This window comes from Chroicocephalus ridibundus, chromosome Z (assembly GCF_963924245.1).
Source record: "Chroicocephalus ridibundus chromosome Z, bChrRid1.1, whole genome shotgun sequence".
NCBI classification, from domain to species: Eukaryota; Metazoa; Chordata; class Aves; order Charadriiformes; family Laridae; genus Chroicocephalus; species Chroicocephalus ridibundus.
The window spans coordinates 70,423,431-70,434,764 of NC_086316.1; the positions used below are offsets into that span (position 1 = coordinate 70,423,431).

The 11,334-nt window shown below is 45.1% G+C and overlaps 1 protein-coding gene across 9 annotated transcripts in view; it reads right to left on the minus strand.

The window, feature by feature from the left end:
• Positions 1-11,134, minus strand: part of NIM1K (NIM1 serine/threonine protein kinase) — a 35,008-nt gene extending 23,874 nt beyond the window's left edge. For 2 of the 9 annotated variants that reach the window (XM_063320660.1, XM_063320653.1), the window contains exons 1-4: positions 10,471-11,134; positions 7,256-7,309; positions 4,660-4,752; positions 514-667 (exon numbers count right to left, since the gene is read on the minus strand). The gene's annotated coding sequence lies outside the window, so the exon portion shown is untranslated. Of the gene's footprint in view, positions 1-513; positions 668-2,959; positions 3,005-3,815; positions 3,832-4,659; positions 4,753-7,255; positions 7,310-10,470 lie in introns of those variants that run through there. The other 7 variants (XM_063320662.1, XM_063320656.1, XM_063320659.1 and 4 more) reach the window with 5 other exon arrangements.
• Between the last annotated feature and the right edge of the window lie 200 nt (positions 11,135-11,334).

Here is an 11,334-nt window from a genome sequence, read left to right on the forward strand (position 1 = left end):
ACTCCAATATGAGCAATTGATTCTCATTTTCATGCTGTAGCAGACAGAAAACAGGCTCTTCTGTAATACCATTTTGTGTAGACTACCTGTCACAACATCAAGTTCGTTCCTGAGTGTGCACGATTTCAAAGCTGGGACACAGATACTGAACACATTCTCCAAACCTGGCTCTGACTTTAAACCTTTCTCAGCATTTCTCCTCACATTTGCAGATAATGATACTTGTCTTTAAGGTGACCTGAATGGTAACATCAAATCAGAAGAAAGCCCTTCTCATTGCATGGACACACGTGTCAGAGAAACAGAGGCTCCTTCAGTGAAACCAGTGAAACAAAAGCAAGGTCAGATGCAAGTGTGCGACCTCAAGGGTTCTTGCTCAACTTTTTTCCCCTGTACTACAGCCCTGAATTCAACATTTCCATTTCGCACCCTTCTGATCCCAAATTCAATTAAATCTTACAATATACCCACCACACAGACACATATGTAGGCAGATAGCCACCACAGACTCACATGTGCAATATCCAAGGAAGACCGCTAGTCCCCCGAGAACTGTAGATTGCTGGAATTCCTCTTCCCATGTTGGCTCTGGCCACCACTGAAGCACCCGCTGCTGTTACCACAGGCTTTTTACTCCTGACAGACCGCCAGTGCTCTCTTCACTTGCCTGAAGAGAGCAAAGCATGGAATGGAGCTCAATGGAAACAGCTTCTCCCATTCATTCCCAGATGTTGTAGTGCCAACAGCTGCAGCACTTTCCAATTAAATATTGCTGTCACTGTGGGCAGCCTAGTTCAACACAGCACACCCAAAATCATTCAATGTACTCATCCAGCCATGCAAATGCTTTTATTACTAAGAAGTTCCCAGATCAGACCAAACAGAGGAAAAATAACAAAGAAGAAAACAAGGGAACTGCCAAGAAAGGCCTTTCTCTGAAGGAAACAATTTCTGAAACAACACACGTGTTAAGGAAGCTACATTCTTGTTGTGAGTTAGTGATGTGTTGGCTCTACTTTTAAGTTTCATTGATCCCAGTATCTTTTCCCTATGAATAGCATAAGAGTCAACATCCCAAGACAGTTTCTTTTTTTGTAAATGTCCTGTATTGGATCATATGTCAGTTACGTGGAGCTGACAAAGACAATTCCGTTTCTTAAAAGAACCTGAAGTTATTCCACATCTGGACTAAAACAACTTCCATATGTTTTTAAACAAAACAAACAAAACCAATGGAACCCAGGTTGAAAGAGATACCATGAAGTAGCCTCATGACTGGAGCACTTACTCAGACTTTGGTGGTGTATCTGAATCCCTGTCCTAAACCTGGAGGATTTCAGACACAGTCTTTCATGCAGGAGAATTCTGTCCCTGCTCAACTATCCTACAGGCATGCCTTAAAAACAGCAAGCACCATTAAAACAAGTTTCTAGAGGGCTGGGAGGAGGACAATGCACTGACTGTCAGGCAGACCCATACAGCAATTTATACATAAAACTTACATACCAGACTATCACCCCTGTCACATGAAGAAAAGTAAAAACATAGTTTCTTGGCATCAGGTTTATGGGAATAGCTCTATGCAAGACACCCAAGTGAAGTAATGTGATGTTTGGCAAGAACTCAGCCTCAGTTACAATGTATTTGTTCTGATAGTTGAGTATAGAGGTTTTGGCAACTCCACTCTATATTCCCATATATATTCAATATATTTTGCTTGATGACTACCTTTTCATGTAAAGTGTAAGGCTACTTTCCAGGTATCTCTTAACTTCAGGCTTTCAATTTTCTGCCAAACATATCCTCAGGAGGTCATTAAATCCTGGGTCACCGGAGACCAAGAGCAGCAAAGAGGATGATATAATCTGCATCTGGGAAAAAGGCCAAACCCAGCTCTTACTGATGCTCCAGCACTTCGATTCTGAAGGAAACCTGCATCTTTTTTTTCTCCTCAGCAAGATATATCAGCTGTTTCAAGTGGCATCAAGCAGCCAAAAGGGGTCTGTGACAGAAAAAAGCATGAGGGAATAAAAAAACCCAAAGCAAACCCAAGGAAGAATAAGCAAGAAGGCTTTGAAATAAAATACTTTTAAAAAATCTTGATTACTGACGCAAGTTGTCATTGTTAATTACAACTGAACTGCTGTCAAGGAAATCTCCACCAAATGGAGCTGATTATGCTTCAAATTAAGATAAAAATCAGCCATTGATATGCTGCAGAAGAGCTGACACGTTGCATTAGCACTACTGAAATGCTTTCCTTTGATGTGGTTTTTTTTTTAATATCTGATCCTGCTAGGATCTGAGCTTTTTTCAAGATGTCAAGAATGTCCCCAGCCTCAGGTGAGCCAACCGTTTGCGCCTCCAGCCTCTAGATGTCACCTGCAGAAATGCAGTCCCCGTGATAAATGCGATTACAAGTCCTTAAGGACAAGAGTGCAGCTGCCCTCTCCCCTCGCTGCACCAGCACAGGTGAAGGAAGCCTACACTGAATTTGATTCCTTCCAAGCAGAAGGATACAATACATACAGCCACAATCTGCAATGTTCGTGCTGAGTGCGGTGCTGTGGCTGTACAAGGCACCCACGCGTAAACAAGCTACGGACAGTGACACAAGGAGTAAGTTCTAAGTAAACACCTTACAGCTTTTCTGGGCAGCTCTTCATGAGAGTGGAAAGTATGACACCCAGAGGGGCTGATTATTCCTGGAAAACTCAAATCCCCATGCCCCTCTGGCATGCTCTTTTGTAGCTCATACAGCCTTGTGCACTGCTGAGAGTAAGTACTAACGCTCAAAGATTTACTGCCTGGCTTATCCTAGGGCTGTACTTTCCAAGAGAGGATAGGGATGTACAGCCGAGGCCTAAACAAGAAGCAAGCATGGCAGACGACATTCGCTCTGAAGCTTTAGCACTTTATTCAGACAACCTGCACACATTATTTGCACCAACAATCTTACACTTTGTTCTCTTGGTCTTCGTGAAGGTAACACTGATGAGAGGTACTAAAATGGAAAAGATGAAACAGCAGCTGATATTGTGTTCCCAAAACAAGATTAATACCTTCCAGACCATTAGAACCTTTTAAATGCTATTTTCACTATTTTTCCCAAAACTACATTCTAGTAAGACACATTAGAAACTCACGTCAGAGCTACAGGCAGAGGATTAAAACAATTGTTTGAAGAGTGTTTTCTCCTTCCACCCCATTCTTAGAAAGGAAAACATAAGATATTGTAAATCTAGAAACCAGAATTTAAGGAAGAACATTGCACAATGTCATTGCTTCCCACCCCCATTTCCCTCTGCAACTAAAGCACTTAGAGTAGCACACATCTCAGGATATTTCTAAATGTCAAGTAACAGTTATATAGAAGAAAACTATGTATTCAAACACAAGTATGTAAAGAATACCAACACTGTGAAAATATAAAAGGTAACTGAATCATCAATACATACTATTCTCCAACACCACTTTAACTGGGTGATAGTTGCCTGAAGAACAGGTATTTCCAAATACATTACAATGAAGCAAACCTGTAATTATACATTCAGGCCTCCGGGCTGTGACATTTCCCAGCCTACCAGCACCCAAAAGGAAAAAATGCTGACAAAGAAGTAATAGCCTTACATTTTTCGACTTATAAAATAGTAAAATGATGAAACTATAGAGCTAAATCCTATCATGGCTATGAATACTAGTGCTGGGAGAGCAAACGCAGGCCTGGCTCCTGCAGGTGGTGGCCCACAGCCTTATGGACCCTGGCAGCTACCAGGGTGATGGGTTTAAGGGGGCATCCAGAGACTGACCCTCACCTGAGCTCACTCCAGGCACCACTCCCAGCCGAGGCACGCAGCTGTAAAACTGCGATTCCACCATAAAAAGAGGCGATTCCACCATATCGTGTAGGAGTGCTGGGAGCAAAATGATGGACAATGTTTGCAAAAATAAATGTATAATTTTGGCATGACGAAGGTATGAACTATAAGGACAAAAACTCAGCAGCAAAAGCAAGTTACAGCTGAAAACCTGTTACTAACGGCTGATGGCAGAAGGTTTTTTGCACTCTACAGATCTAAATCAAGTCCTCGATCAAGAATGTTTTCTTATGCTTAAGGTCAACAAAATAAAAATTAATGAAAATAATTTACATTTAATAATGAACTAATTGCTAACAAATTAATAAAATTAACATGGGTACGAGATTGGTGCATCCATATGCTTTGTGTGTGAAGTAAAAACAGGATGGGCAAACACAGTGGAAAGAGCTGCCTCGAGAGCCTCGGGAAGAGCAGCCCAAGGCCACCAGCACGCACAGCAGTGTGACAGCCCAGGGAAGGTGGCAGAGTGCGAGGAGAGAGAGGACTTTAAGGGTTTATCACTGGCTGGGGCAGGAAGCGTATAAACTGTTTTATAATGTTCATTCCTGCTCCTCTTATTTGTTCCACTGCCTTTGGAAAAGCAAGGCTTCCCTGTTAAATGCTAATGAAAATGAGCCACTGGGATTTAAACACTGATCACTCATTTTGAATGTTACATTATCGATGCTGGTAAGAGATCAGCTCTCCTTTAGTGCAATTATGCCATGCTTGCCCAGAGAAGTGGAACTTTATTTCAGAGCACAGCCCCCGGCTCAATTCTACAGCATAATTTTTGTACCTTAGTATTGAACAAGACTTGGGCATGAGCTGACAGAGGCTCTTCAACTTGACTTCTGCAAAACCAAGTTTCTAAATAAGGATTCTGTGCAACCTGTAACCAATAAGAAAAAACAACTTAGAAAACTCTGTCACGTATAAAAACAAAATTGAAAATTAAAAGCACTGGTGGACTCTTCCTCTGTAGCTGTTCGCACAGTTTCATGCTGTCCCTCTCAGAATTAACTCAATTCACAGTAGCCCAGCAGGGCAGAGAAGACAACTGCCAATGCAATCACTTCTGGCAGGACTCAAAAAAGCTGATTCCTTCAACTGTGCTGTATAGAAAACAGCATTATATTATATATGTGGAATCATAGAATCATAGAATTGCTGAGGTTGGAAGGGACCTTTAAGATCATCAAGTCCAGCCATTAATCTACCCTGACAAAAACCACTTCTAAACCATGTCCCTAAGTGCCCCATCTACCCTTTTTTTAAACACCTCCAGGGATGGTGAATCCACCACCTCCCTGGGCAGCCTATTCCAATGTTTAATAACCCTTTCAGTGAAAAAATATTTTGTAATATCCAATCTAAACCTCCCCTGACGTAACTTGAACCCGTTCCCTCTCGTCCTATCACTTGTCACCAGGGAGAAGAGGTCAGCCCCCATCTCTCTACAACCTCCTTTCAGGTAGTTGTAGAGGGTGATAAGGTCTCCCCTCAGCTTCCTCTTCTCCAGGCTAAACAACCCCAGCTCCCTCAGTCGTTCCTTATAAGGTTTGTCCTCCAGACCCCTCACCAGCTTTGTAGCCCTTCTCTGGACACGCTCCAACACCTCAATGTCCCTCTTGTAGCGAGGGGCCCAAAACTGAACGCAGTACTCGAGGTGGGGCCTCACCAGTGCCGAGTACAGGGGGATGATCACTTCCCTAGTCCAGCTCACCACGCTATTCCTGATACAGGCTAGGATATAGGATATAGGCCTTCTTGGCCACCTGGGCACACTGCTGGCTCATATTCAGCTGGCTGTCCACCAACACCCCCAGGTCCTTTTCTGCCAGGCTGCTTTCCAGCCATTCTGCCCCAATCCTGTAGCGCTGCATGGGGTTGTTGTGACCCAAGTGCGGGACCCGGCACTTGGCCTTGTTGAACCTCATACCATTGGTCTCAGCCCATCGGTCCAGCCTGTCCAGATCCCTCTGCAGAGCCAACCTACCCTCAAGCACACGCCCACCCAGTTTAGTGTCATCTGCAAACTTACTGAGGGTGCATTCGATCCCCTCATCCAGATCATTGATAAAGATATTAAAGAGAACCGGCCCCAGCACTGAGCCCTGGGGGACACCACTTGTTACCGGACACCAACTGGATTTAACTCCATTTACCACCATTCTCTGGGCACGGCCATCCAGACAGTTTTTTACCCAAAAAAAACCTGGAGGAGAGGGCTGTCATGTTATGCAAATGCAGCATCTCAAAGAGGCCACCTTGCACACATCAACTGGGCCTGGTTACCTTGACTTCATGAAAGCTTTCACAAACACTGAAGTTCACGAGTGCATCGCAGCAAACCAGAGGAAAAACTATGGAAGTAATAACATAGTAATTGCAAAATAATAAAAGAGGGATCTGTAACTGAGCATCCGTTCAAAACAGGAGTAGTTCTCCTGAATTGCTCAGTGCCAGACAAGTTTTCAAGCATGCTTGAATCACCTTGCAGGGAATACTCACGTTTTCTTACTTCCTTCCAAATGAAATACTTCCTCATTTTGCAACAAAAGCTTAAAACCTCATGATAGTATCAGCACTTGTTGCGCAGTGTAATAACCAGATTATCTTAACGAGGCACTAAAGAGTCTTTAAACTTTTGATACAATCTCTAAAACACAAATGACATTATAATTTAGGCTAAGAGCAATGACCTATTACAAACACCTGAAAAGTATTGGGCTTGAGACATTAAGACAAGTCATACACTGCTATTAGAGCAACAAATTGCTCCATGACTTAACACGTCTTTTCCAGAAGATCTGAAGTGCTTCAGTTGGACTCCAGGCACTATTTTAAGAGAAGGGAAAGGAGAGCATTTAAACCAGCTGTTATCTAGCAGCTCAATATTGATGGTCTAATTTGGAAACTTGATTAAATTGCACGGATTAACATACCACTGTACAGCTGCATGGATTTATGGTTGTCATGACAACCAGCAGAAAATGTATCCCACTAATCCTCTCCGAGCAGATCTATCTCCATGCAGCATTAACAAGATTTATCACTAGCACAAACATACTTACAGTGATTTCATTGCAGATATCTAGATTGGTATAATCTCTAACTCTCTCTGCATCTTAAAATGCCAATTCAAAACCAGAAGGAAAGCGAAGTTCATATTATGAATGAATGCTGGAAGCAATGAAACATCCTTGGATGTTACCTGAAATTTATTTCTTAGAAAAATATTAGTGTTTTCCAATTATTTTTCCAGGGTACTGAGTGTGCAAATAGGTATTTATTTTATAAACATAATAAACTCTTACCCTATGCTTCCCACCTTAGTCAGAGTCCTGTCATATTTCAAGCAAGAGACACACTGGTTTCCATTTTGGAGTTACCTTTCTCAGTAACTTGTTTTCCTTGGTATGAGGAGAAGAGTCTTCAATTTTATGCTGCACATAAAAGTCATGAAAGAAAGTCAGGAAGCTGCACAGTGTTTTCAGTTCCACTACTGCCCGCCTGCAGAATAACTTACTCTGTGTAACAATAATAAAGTACAGAAAAGGAAAAAAAAAAAAAAAGAAAAGGAAAATAAAAGCCATTTAGCCATTTACCTACTCTACAGAAACAGTCAGAGGCTGAGCTAATTCGTATTATTTGCCGAGTGTCCTAAAAGAGAGTTGCCCATGCAAGGATGACTACTTTTTTCCAAACACACAGAAAAGCCATGCTGAAGATGTTCTCAGTGTTAGACGAGAGTTTCAAAAGTTGAAGTTTATTCCCTGCCTCGCAGTAAAAATCAAGAAGAGATGCAAACATTCCGGACTTCTAGGACTCTGGAATAACACCGGAGGCCAAGACTGGCCATGCAAAAGTTGTGTGGTGTTTCCAGCTGCAAGGAGTTAATCCCATCACTTCTCAATAACCCAGTAACCCACTTCTCCCATCACCCCAGTGTAACTTTGCCTCCAAATAAAAGAGCAAAAACCGCAAATCCTGCTGAAAAGAGCACCTTTTTAACATATATCTTACAACCATTTCTGTCAGTTGTGCTTTCCCCAGGTGAAGCGCTACAGCTGCTACGATGCCATATCTGCTTAGGTCAGCACTCTGTGTCTCGTGGAGTGGGAACCTGTAACACCTCCACTCCAAAAAGCATCTCATTTCCCAAGTGGTGAAGTGCAGAAAATCATCCCATGAAGTTCAACCTACATGACCCAAAGAAAAATCCTCTATAGCAAAGGGCTAACTGGTCAGTGTATTATATTGTAATGTGGCTACAATCACAGAATCACAGAATGGTAGGGGTTGGAAGGGACCTTCAGAGATCTAGTCCAACCTCCGGCCAAAGCCGGTTCACTTACAGTAGGTTGGACAGGATCACGTCCAGGCAGGTTTTGAATATCTCCAGAGAGGGAGATTCCATGCCCTCTTCAGGCAGTCTGTTCCAGTGCTTTGTCACCCTCAAAGTAAAGAAGTTTTTCCTTATGTTCAGATGGAACTTCCTGTGTTCCAGTGTGTGCCCAATGCCTATCGTCCTGTCGCTGGGCACAACTGAAGAGTCTGGCCCCATCCTCTTGACACCCGCTCTAAAGGTGTCTTATAAATGTCTTATCTAAATATATTTATATATCTAAATATCTAAAGATATTTATAAGCATTAATGAGATCCCCTCTCAGTCTTCTCTTCTCCAGGCTAAACAGACCCAGGTCTCTCAGCCTTTCCTCATCAGAGAGATGCTCCAGTCCCTTGATCATCTTCGTAGCCCTCTGCTGGACTCCCTCCAGTAGTTCCCTGTCTTTCTTGAACTGGTGAGCCCAGAACTGGACACATTACTCCAGATGTGGCCTCACCAGGGCAGAGTAGAAGGGGAGGATGACCTCCTTCAACCTGCTGGCCACAATCCTTTTAATGCACTGCAGGAGACCATTAGCCACAAGGGCACATTGCTGGTTCATGGTCAACTTGTTGTCCACCAGGTCCTTGCCCACAGAGCTGCTCTCCAGCAGGTCAACCCCTAACCCGTACTGGTGCATGGGGTTATTCCTCCCTAGGTGCAGGACCCTACCCTTGCCCTTGTTGAACTTCATTAGGTTCCTCTCCACCCAACTCTCCAGCCTGTCCAGGTCTCGCTGAATGGCAGCACATCCTTCTGGTGTGTCAGCCACTCCTCTGGTTTTGTGTCACCAGCAAACTTGTTGAGGGTACACTCTGTCCTCTCATCCAGGTCATTGAATATGTTTAACAAGACCAGACCCAGTACTGACCCCTGGGGAACACCACTAGTTACAGGCTTCCAACTGGACTCCGCGCTGCCCTCACAACCCTCTGAGCACTAAGCAACTAATTCTTTCCCAGTGCGTTCAAATTGCGTTCAAAATGGAATCACTAGATCAGAATGTATTACAATACATTATTTTTATTTGCAGTAGTGCAGGCCCTGTGTTAGCTTACCAAATTATTTTGAGTATTTTCATATGACAAAGGTTAGGACCCCACAACGGGACAACATTTTTTTAAATACACCAGAAGCTGCAATTTTTAAACCAACACTCAAAAGATCCCAAAGACGTAACTCTAAGAATAGTAAAACTTGCATAGTCAGGTATCTTAGTTCCTAATTCCCAAACAGACCAACTGTCTTGAACTAACTAAAATCCTGAGGTCTTCACATCTATATGTGGGATAAAACAGTATTTAGAAAAGAAGTATCAGTTGAAATGAAGGCACTAGAAGATGGATGATGATATTTAAGTGGTCAGGAAAAATAAACTCAGCCGAATTATTCGCTCATTTACAGCCATGGGATTGCTCAGCTCCTAACACAGCTTCAGATCCGAGAAAATATTTAAAAAGAAATTACCCAGTGCAAGAAAAAATACTATATATGTAATTTAGGACCCTTTTTGATATTTATTTCAGGGTTTTACACACACATGCACAAACACCCCTCTCTCCCTGAAAATGAGCACTGGTTTTCAGTCTTCCTCCTGAGCCGTGTCGGGAACAACCTAAACATGCTGTGACACACGTGATGTCAACAAATTTATTTGGTGTGAATCAACTGAAATGTCAGTCCCGAAACTACCAATTTCTTGTGACACCCGCTGTGAGATGTTTGGCAGTAATGGTGCCAGTCGCTCTAAACCATATGAATAGATTACGCTATGTCAGGAATGATATCCCAACCCAGAAAACACTGAAGCATGCCCTGGCTCCTTCTGTGGAATTAATCATACACTTTTTATGTTAAACACAATATGGGACTTCACAGACTGAAAATATTTTGGCTTCAGGCTCCGATCAGCCCCAGGATAAGAAGGGGGCGTCGGACAGAACGCAGGTGTCTCTCAAATAATCTGCATTTACATGACACATAAAGACCACCCACACGGGCACCGCCTACGCCCCCAGCAGAGGGCCTCGCCAATTAACATACAAATTAAAACAGCCACGGCGAAGTACCACCGACACTATTAGAGCCCCTCCAGCGGCAGGGGGAAGGCCGCCCCGCACCGGCGAGCTCTCCCCGCCACCCCCCGGTTAAAGCGCGGGCAGGCACCGGGCCTCAAGCGGAGCTCCCGGCAAAGGCCGCGCTGGAAGAGCAGGTACCTGACCGCCGCCTCCGCCGGGCCTCGCCGCCCCTGTCCGCCGCCCAGCCCCACACCGCGGGCCTCAGCGCTGCCACCCCTGCCCGCCGCCCGCCATTTGCTCCTGTCAGGCGGCCCGCTATTTGCCCGCCTCCCTCCCTTCCTCCCCTCCCGCGACGGGGACGGGCCTTCCTCCCCCGCGACCCTCGGGAGAGGTGGGGAGGGCCTGTGCGGCTCCCGGCCATCTGACTGAGGGGGCCGGTAGCCCCGGCTGAGGCGGCGGTATGGCGGCGGCGCCGGCTGAGGGGGCCGGTAGCCCCGGCTGAGGGGGGAGCATGGCGACGGCCCGGGCTGAGGGGCCGCCTTCGCCGCCGAACCTTGGACAGCTCCGCCGGCGGCGGCCCCGGCAGGCGGCCCCCCGGGCACAGTCCCCGCACCCCCCGGGCTCTCCTGTCCCAAGCTGGAGACCCGCACCCTGGGAGTGCACGGCCTGCACCACCCGTCGTTGCTTCAGGTCTTTTGACGGTACAAATTGTTTCCTCACAAGGCCGCCAGCCCTCATTGAAAGGAGGAGGAGGCACCAGCAGAGACAGCTATGTTCGAGTTGAAAACCCGCTGGGCAGAAATCAGCCTGGCCCAGCCTGAGCGCAGGGCCATGGCGAGCATGCGAACGCGGTCACAGAGCGGGGAACAGCCATGGCCGAAGCCGGGCCAGACGGGAGCTGGCGAGTGGGGACAGGCTGGACCTGCACAAGCTGCCAGTTGTTTGATTACAAATTATTTGTGTTCTCATTATCAACAGGTTGGTTTGGGTTTTAAATTATTTGCTAGCAGCAAACGCTACAGTTTAAGAACAGAGTTGCTGGAAACAGCAACACCAATAAAA